The sequence below is a fragment of the Cervus canadensis genome, chromosome 16 (genome assembly GCF_019320065.1).
Source record: "Cervus canadensis isolate Bull #8, Minnesota chromosome 16, ASM1932006v1, whole genome shotgun sequence".
NCBI classification, from domain to species: Eukaryota; Metazoa; Chordata; class Mammalia; order Artiodactyla; family Cervidae; genus Cervus; species Cervus canadensis.
The window spans coordinates 34,712,163-34,720,823 of NC_057401.1; the positions used below are offsets into that span (position 1 = coordinate 34,712,163).

General features: G+C 39.4%; 1 non-coding gene across 1 annotated transcript; it reads left to right on the top strand.

Annotated features, from left to right (window-relative positions):
• Positions 1-6,267: 6,267 nt before the first annotated feature.
• LOC122454660 lies at positions 6,268-6,403 on the top strand. Its single transcript, XR_006273475.1, has one exon. It is a non-coding gene; the product is annotated as a small nucleolar RNA SNORA43 (small nucleolar RNA).
• Positions 6,404-8,661: the final 2,258 nt, after the last annotated feature.

Sequence of the window (8,661 nt, forward strand, 5' to 3'; positions counted from 1 at the left end):
CCTGAATTGAACCTTTAATAATTCACATCAGGCGACTTCCCTAGTGGTCCAATAGCTAAGACTCCATGTCTCCAATGTGGGAAACAAGGCCTTTATCTCTGCTCAGGGAACTAGATCCCACACGCTGAAAACTAAGGGTTTGAATGCCACAGCTAAAGACCCCACATGTGACAGCAAAGATCAAAGATCTCGCATGCTGCAACTAAGATTTGGTGCAGCCAAATAAATAAATTTTTTAAAAATTCACATTGGTTGTAAATTTCTATAACTTAATTTTGCTAGAGCAGGGGACATTCCTGAAGTTATTCCTTTGTTCAAGCATTATTATCACTAATAGCATGGATACTGAAAACTCATGATTGTCTGCTATGTAGATACTATCTAAGAACAATAAATAATTTCATAGAATATAGCTATGTTTACCATCTGCACTAGAATAAATGCTCTGTTTACTTAACTGATGGCTGCTGTCTTACTTTGACTAGGCAAAGAAAGATTCCTCTGAGAGTAATCCAGGAGCACTTGGCCCTGCTGACACTGATTTCAGACTTGCGACCTCCAGAACTGTGAGATAGTAGAATTCTGTTGTTTTAGGACATGTACTTTTTGGTACTTCATCACAGCAGCCCTAGGCAGCCTTATTCTGCTTTGTATGAACCTTAATGCAGGGCTCAGTTAGTTCCTACAACCCTGTTTCTCTTCTCCAGTATTCATCACATGTTCTCAGATTCAGATGGTTCTTCTCTCTGCTCCCAAGGTGGCTGCCAGCAATATCCAGGGCTTCCTGCTTCTTCACATTTCACAGAGAAGAGAGAGTCAGCTCTCCCGGCAGCTGACTAAAGTCTGGGATTTGAGTGGCATTCCTGATGTAGACTGATTTGAGTTACGTGCCCAAATAGCAAATCTATGACAGTGTCCAAGGGGTGGGACTGTGTTGACTAATTAGAGTCAATCAAGGCCCCCCTCTCGAGATGAGGGCAGAGTCAAGTCCTGCTGTACTCACTGTTTTTATCCATACGTCTCCCCTCAGCCTCAGTCTACTCAAACAAATGCTACTTTTTGTTTGAGAGCATTTCCCCACTCCCGACCACAAGAACATGTTTGGCCCATTCACAGAGCAAGCTAGAAGTTCCAGAGTTAATGCTCCCAGAAGCAGCCCTCAACTAAGGATCAGCAGGAAACTGGCAGACAAATATGCCACTATCCTGACTCTTCAGTTGGAAGGACAGTGAGGTGTGCTCTCCATAGTACCCCAGAGTTTCTCAGGGGCATCGAGCACCAGGGATCCATAGTGACTGGTTACTACACCCTTAGCTGACTTTCCCTCTCCCTGCCACACTGCCCCACTTCCCCATCAGTATCTCTTCCAAATAAATTGCTTTTACTTAAATCTTTGGTCAGGTTAAGTCCCAATAAATTGTAAGGGAGAAAATTTTAAGTTCCACTAAAAAAGGGAAAAGGTAAGACTGGAAAACACTAGAAAGTCAACCAATGAATGCCCACTCTAGTCATTACTATCTCCTCTCTTTAAATTAATTAATAAGTCAACTATGCTTTCTCCCACAGTTCTGTTAAACAGACAAGCGCACAGTATTGCCTGGCCGATCAGGAAGCACATAAATGGATTCCATTCTTGCTATTTGCTCCTCTACTTGCTGTGTTTCTTTTCACAAGTAATTTCCCTTCATTACGCCTCAAATTCCTACTTAATGAAGACTGAGAATGATGATCCTTGTTCCTAGAGAGTATAACCCCAGGAAAGTGGAGCATGGTATAAGGTAGCTCCACCTTAAACCTCTTTCCAAATGGTCTCTTGTTAAAAGTGTCAGATGGGCATATTCAACATCATTCCCCATCACTCAGTTCCAGAAGACGACATTCAACATTAGAGAATATGAAAGATCCAAGTCAGAAAGATCATGACCTCTGGAGTATTCTCCACCATCTGAAAACCAACGACTCTTATTTAATAAACTAACTTAAAAATACAATTTACTGATGAATGAGAGAGTAGCACTGAAACATATATATTACCGTATGAAAAATAGTCTGTGAGAACTTGCTGTGTGATACAGGGATCTCTAATCTGATGCTCTGTGACGACCTAGAAGAGTGGGATGGAGTGGAAGGTGGCGGGAAGGTTCGAGAGCTTGGGGACACGTATATCAGTTCAGTTCAGTTGCTCACTCGTGTCCGACTCTTTGCGACCCCATGGAATGCAGCAAGCCAGGTTTCCCTGTCCATCACCAACTCCTGGAGCTTGCTCAGACTCACGTCCATTAAGTCAGTGATGCCATCTAACCATCTCATCCTCTGCTACCCACTTCTCCTTTTGTCTTTAGTCTTTTCAACATCCGGATCTTTTCCAATGAGTGGGCTCTACATATCAGGTGGCCAAAGTATTGGAATTTCAGCTTTAGCATCAGTCCTTCTAATGAATATTCAGGACCAAATTCCTTTAGGATTAACTGGTTGGATCTCCTTGCAGTCCAAAGGACTCCTATGGCTGATTAATGTTGATGAATGGCAGAAATCAACAGAACATTGTAAAGCAATCATCCTCTAATTTAAAAAAATAAATTTTAAAGAGATACAATTTACTTGTCATTTATACATTTTGAAGATTTTTTCCAGCTTTATTGAGATATAATTGATATATACTACTATTATGTAAATTTAAAGTATACAACATGCTGACTTGATACATTGTATATATTACAAAACTATTACCTCATAGCAGTAGCTAAAATGTCTGCATCACTAATCATCCAAGAAATGCAAATCAAAAGCACCATGAGATATCACCTCACACCTGTTAGAATGACTAGCATCAAAAAGACAAGGGACAACAAGTATGGCTTAGGATGTGGAGAAAAGGGAATCCTTGTGCACTGTTGGTGGGAATGAAAACTGGTACAGCCACTATGGGAAACATATGGAGGTTCCTCAAAAAATTAAAAATGGAGTTGCTATCTGATTCAACAATCCTACTTCTGGATAAACATCCAGAGGAATTAAAATCAAGATCTCACAGGAATACGTGCACTCCCATGTTCTCTGCAGCATTATTTACAATAGCCAAGATATGGGAACAACCTAAAGGTCCATCAGTGGATGAATGGGTTAAGAAGATGAAGTATACATATACAATGTAATATTGTTCAGCCCTGATAAAGAAGGAAGCTATTTGCAACAACCTGGATGAACCATGAGAGCGTTATGTAAAGTGAAATAAGTCAGAGAAAGACAAATACTGTCTGGTCTTACTTATATGTGGAATCTAATAAAGCCAAATACAGAGAAACAGAGAGTAGGTCAGTGATTATCAGAGTCAGCAGGGGAAGAAGAGGTGGGGTTGGAGAGCTATTGGCCAAAGGGTACCAACTTCCAGTTATAAGATTAACAAGTTCTGGGGATACATTGTACAGCATGGTGGTTATCATTAATGAGTGTATTATATTCTTGAATGTTGCTAGAAGAGTAAATCTTATATGCTCTCACCACAAAAAAAGAATTGTTAATTAAAACACAATCTGAACTATTCTGGCAGAGCTCAGAAATGTTTTCCCTAATGAGGTAATGAGGTCACTCTAGCTGAGCTCCCAGCATGAGCAGCATATCTAGTAAGTTTTCTCCAATCTCTTCCAGATCATTCTGCCATTGCCCTGGGATGGTAGAGAAACAATCCATGGGAAAAGCCACCCTGTGTTGGAGACACAGCAAGCAGAGGCAGTGCTTCACAAGAGTTGCAGGATGCAACCTTCCAATTCTCCTTTTTTTCTGAGTATAAGCAGATGTTAGAGACTCGTCTCATTATCTTGGGATACTGTATAATATTATTATGGTGTCAAGCTATTAGAGGCCACAAACGCTATACAACAGCAGCTTTAATTGAGGCTTAGAGCTGCATTGTAAATATGTAACCTTACTTGGGGGTGTTTGCAAATGCTCTCTGGAAACAGTTTAAAAAGATGTTTTCAATTGTTCGAACAACAGCTTTCCCTGCCAAGATCAAGTAAAAGCTTCTTAAGATATGGGCACCATAAACACATTTCTTAAGACTTCAATTTTTTTTCCCAGAAGCACAGCAAATCTGTGAGCCAGAAAGCCTCATGCATGCCACTTCCTGGACTGTTCCAGGGAAAAACTAATGAAACACTGCAAAAGTTACACTCAGATCTACTGTGATCTCACAGCCACAGAATTCCACTCTTCCTTTGAAGTTACTTTACTATGATAATAATTATCTGTCCATGAATCTGGTCCTGGCACTGGCCTATCCCCAGGGATGGAGATTTGGGTGCATGCAACAACAGCCCACCTTCAGCAAGGAAGCTCCTGACACAGAAGGCTAACCATCAATCTTACCTGACACATTTGTCACCATACATACAAAGTGACTGGTCTTGAGCTCCTCGGAGTAAATTATAGCTCTCAAACATTTGGTGGAGGCACATTATGATTCTGATGTATAGGATAAAAGACAGGAAAACCTGGGTCATATGAGATTGGTTCCAGGCAGAAACTGTTAAAAAAAAAAGAAAAAAGAAAAGAAAAAACAGCCTGAGTCTCCTTTACTGGACAAAGTAAAAGAAAACAGAAACTGAACATTTTGAAATATACATTCAGAACAGAATACAGAGTCCAGAGGCAAACGATCCAGGCTGTAGATTATGCAGGCCACTTTGTCCAGTCTGGTACCAAAGAATTGGTATCTGACTCCAGTGGGTTTTCTTTTTTTATGACTTGCTAGCATGTGCATAACCCACTCCAGTGTTCTTGCCTGGAGAATCCCAGGGACCGCAGAGCCTGGGGGGCTGCCGTCTATGCAGTCGCACAGTCGGACACGACTGAAGTGACTTAGCAGCAGCAGCAGCAGCATGTGCGTAAGAAAGGGACAATTTTATATTTTTTTGCTTGTTGGTGACAATGATCTAAAGTGTAAGGACAGATGGCCAACAGGCACCTGAAAAGATGCGCAACATCACTAATGATTAGGAAAATGCAAAGTACAATGAAATAGTTTTGTGCACCTCACACTGGTCAGAATGGCCATCATCAAAAACTCTACAAATAATAAGTGCTGAAGAGGGTGTGGAGAAAAAGGAACCCTCATACACTGTTGATGAGAATGTAAATTGGTGCAGCCACTATGGAGAACAGTATGAAGGTTCCTATAAAACTAAACATGAAGGTACCATATGTTCCAGCAATCCCATTCTTGAGCATATATCTAGAAAAGACAAAAGCTCTAATTCAAAAAGATAGATGCACATCAATGTTCACAGAAGCACTATTTACAGAAGTCAAGACATTGAAGCAATCTAAACATCCAAAAGAAGAATGGGTAAAAAAAGATGTAGTACTTATATACAATGGAATATTACTTGGGCATAAAAAGAATGAAATAATGCCATTTGTACCCATACGGATAGAGCTAGAGGTTATCATATTAATTGAAGTAAGTCAAATAAAGAAAGACAAATATCATGATATCACTTATATATGGAATCTAAGATAATGATATAAATGAACTTATTTACAAAAGAGAAACAGACTCACAGACACAGAAAATAAACTTATGGTTGCCAAAGAGGAAAGGGTTGTTATTGTTGTTCAGTTGCTCAGTTGTGTCTGACTCTTTGCAACCCCACGGACTGCAGCATGCCAGGCATCCCTGTCCTTCACTATCTCTTGGAGTTTGCTCAAACTCATGTTCATTGAGTTGATGATGCCATCCAACCATCTCATTCTCTGTCACCCCCTTCTCTTCCTGCCCTCAATCTTTCCCAGCATCAGGGTCTTTTTCAATGAGTCGGTTCTTCACATTAGGTGACGAAAGTATTGGGGCTTCTTCAGCATCAGTCCTTCCAATGAATATTCAGGACTGATTTCCTTTAGGATTGACTGGTTTAATCTCTTTGCACTTCAAGGGACTCTCAAGAGTCTTCTCCAACACCACAGTTCAAAAGCATCAATTCTTCAGTGCTCAGTCTTCTTTATGGTCCAACTTGCACATCCACACATGGCGGGGGCGATAAATTAAGAGCTAACAGATGTATACCATTATATACAAAGTAGATAAATAACAAGGACCTACTGTATAGCATAGGAAACTATATTCAATATCTTATAATAATCTATAATGGAAAAGAATCTGAAAGAGAACATAGACATAAATATATGTGTATGTATATAAAAAATTGAATCACCTTGCTATGCACCTGAAACTAGCTATTGTAAACCAACTATACTTCAGCTGCCCTGCAGATACTGGACCTGCCAACATCATCAGAGCAGCTGTCCTGTTGCACCCGTGACATCGGGGCAGAGAGGAAGCAACTATTTCTACACTCAGTGCTCATAACAGTGAGTGATAAGTATGGGTTATAGCCAGACACTGCTGGGAGAAAAAAAAATTTTTTTAAACCTATACTTCAATTAAAAAATCATAAAATTTAAAAACAAGTATGAATGCTAGTCCAAACTGAGGTGTGCTATTTAAGATTAAATTCACACTGGATTTAATATCAAAATGTAAAATAGTCATTAATTATTTTTCTGTTAATTGAATGTTGAAGTGATCATATTTTGAAGATACTGGAATAAGTAAAGGAAGTTATTAATACTAAAACTAAAAAAAGTTGTATGGAAAATCCAAGGAGTGAGGGATTATAAAATCTCAATAACAAAGACCCTGGAGTCTAGAATTTAGGATCATTCTATCATTATTGTCTTTCTAAAGAAATTAACAATGAACAACGACTGGAGGCTGTGTTTAAATAACTTATTCCATTATAATCCCTCAGCAGGGGATGGGGAACAAGTGAGAGCTAAATATTAGTTATTATCATATAACCATGCAGCAGGAGCTATAAACAACAGTATTTGCCATGAAATCACTATTTACCTAAATAAAACTATACTGCTTTGAAAAAATCTATACTACAAATACTGTAAGTTCATTTAAGGGTATTCTCCCACCCCATCCTCGAACCTAGAAATAAGTCTGGTTTAATGAAGTGTTTACTGTATTAAATAGATGAGATTTAGCCAGTGTGGTTTTCATTTATCTTCCTTTTCTATGACCAACACTGATACATATAAACAGGGTTTTACTGGAAAAGTACCTTTGGCAAGAAAAAGGGGATACCCAACACTTTGTGTGGTCCACATTTTCTCTGTTACATCCCTTTCTTCCCTGCTAATATTACTTAGGTTTCTAAATTATTTTTTCTAATTCTCCTTGAGGCACGAAACTGAAATTTGGACCAAAAGCAAGCCAAGATGGATGAGATATCATGGCAATATATTTTTTTAATAGTGATTATAAACATGGCCAGACTGAGGTTCATAATCTTGGCTCTGCCACTTACTATGATACTGCACAAGATTCTTAACTTCTCTGAGCCTTGGTATCCACATCTACTAAATGAGTGTAATATTATCAGTTTCACAAGAGTTGAAGGGATAGAGAGAGATCATTTGTGCTTATACTTGTCACAAATGTAGCATCTGACTCGGAGAAGGCAATGGCAACCCACTCCAGTACTCTTGCCTGGAAAATCCCATGGATGGAGGAGCCTGGTGAGCTGCAGTCCATGGGGTTGCTAAGAGTCAGGCACGACTGAGCGACTTCACTTTCACTTTTCACTTTCATGAATTGGAGAAGGAAATGGCAACCCACTCCAGTGTTCTTGCCTGGAAAATCCCAGGGACAGGGGAGCCTGGTGGGCTGCCATCTATGGGGTTGCACACAGTCGGACACAACTGAAGCGACTTAGCAGCAGCAGCATTTTACTTAACATGGTGAATAGTGCCAAGCACTACTATAAGTGAAATAAATTTTAAAACTAGGATTTGAACCCCAGGCAGCCTGGTTCTGAATCCTAGAGGTTCAATCACTGTTCTGAGCAGCTTCAGTATACACATATGCACTCAAATGGGGAAATAGAAACAGTATGATTATTGCTACAGCTAAGGCTATATCTGTTAGCTATTGCTGTATAACAAAACGTCTCAGAGGACAGTGGCTTAAAGTAACTATAATTTAGTATTTCTCACTAGTCTATATGTCAGTAGGTAGTTTTGCTTATCTGGCTCACTCTTGGCTGATCTTGGCTAGACTTACTTATGAGTCTATGGACAGCTCACAGATTGGCTAGAGGCTGACTGGTCTTGGATAGCCTCAGATGACCTGAATCTTTCCTATGCATATTTTACAATCTTTTAGTGGGCTAGCATTGGTCATGTTCTCAAGGTTATGGCAGAGATTCAATAACAGCCGAACTGAATCCAATGCACACGTCACACCACATTTATTAACATCCCATTGGCCAAAGCAAGTCATGTGGCTGACCACAGAGTCAAGAGCTGGGACAAAATGCTCCTCCCAAAACAGGAGGAGTGGAAACTTGCTTTCAATGCAATGGATTGCTTTTAATGCAATCCATTGCAGAAATACTCAGAATCATAGGGGCAGCAGAATTAAACATGAAAATGAATCCCTTAAACAAATATGTTATCAAAAACCTACATGAAACCATGAAGAACAAATGTACCTAAAATTGTCTTATGATTTATAAAACACAATATTAAGTTAGATTATTAACATCTGATTAGGACTCTGACATAAGTGAAACCACATGTATTTTTACATAT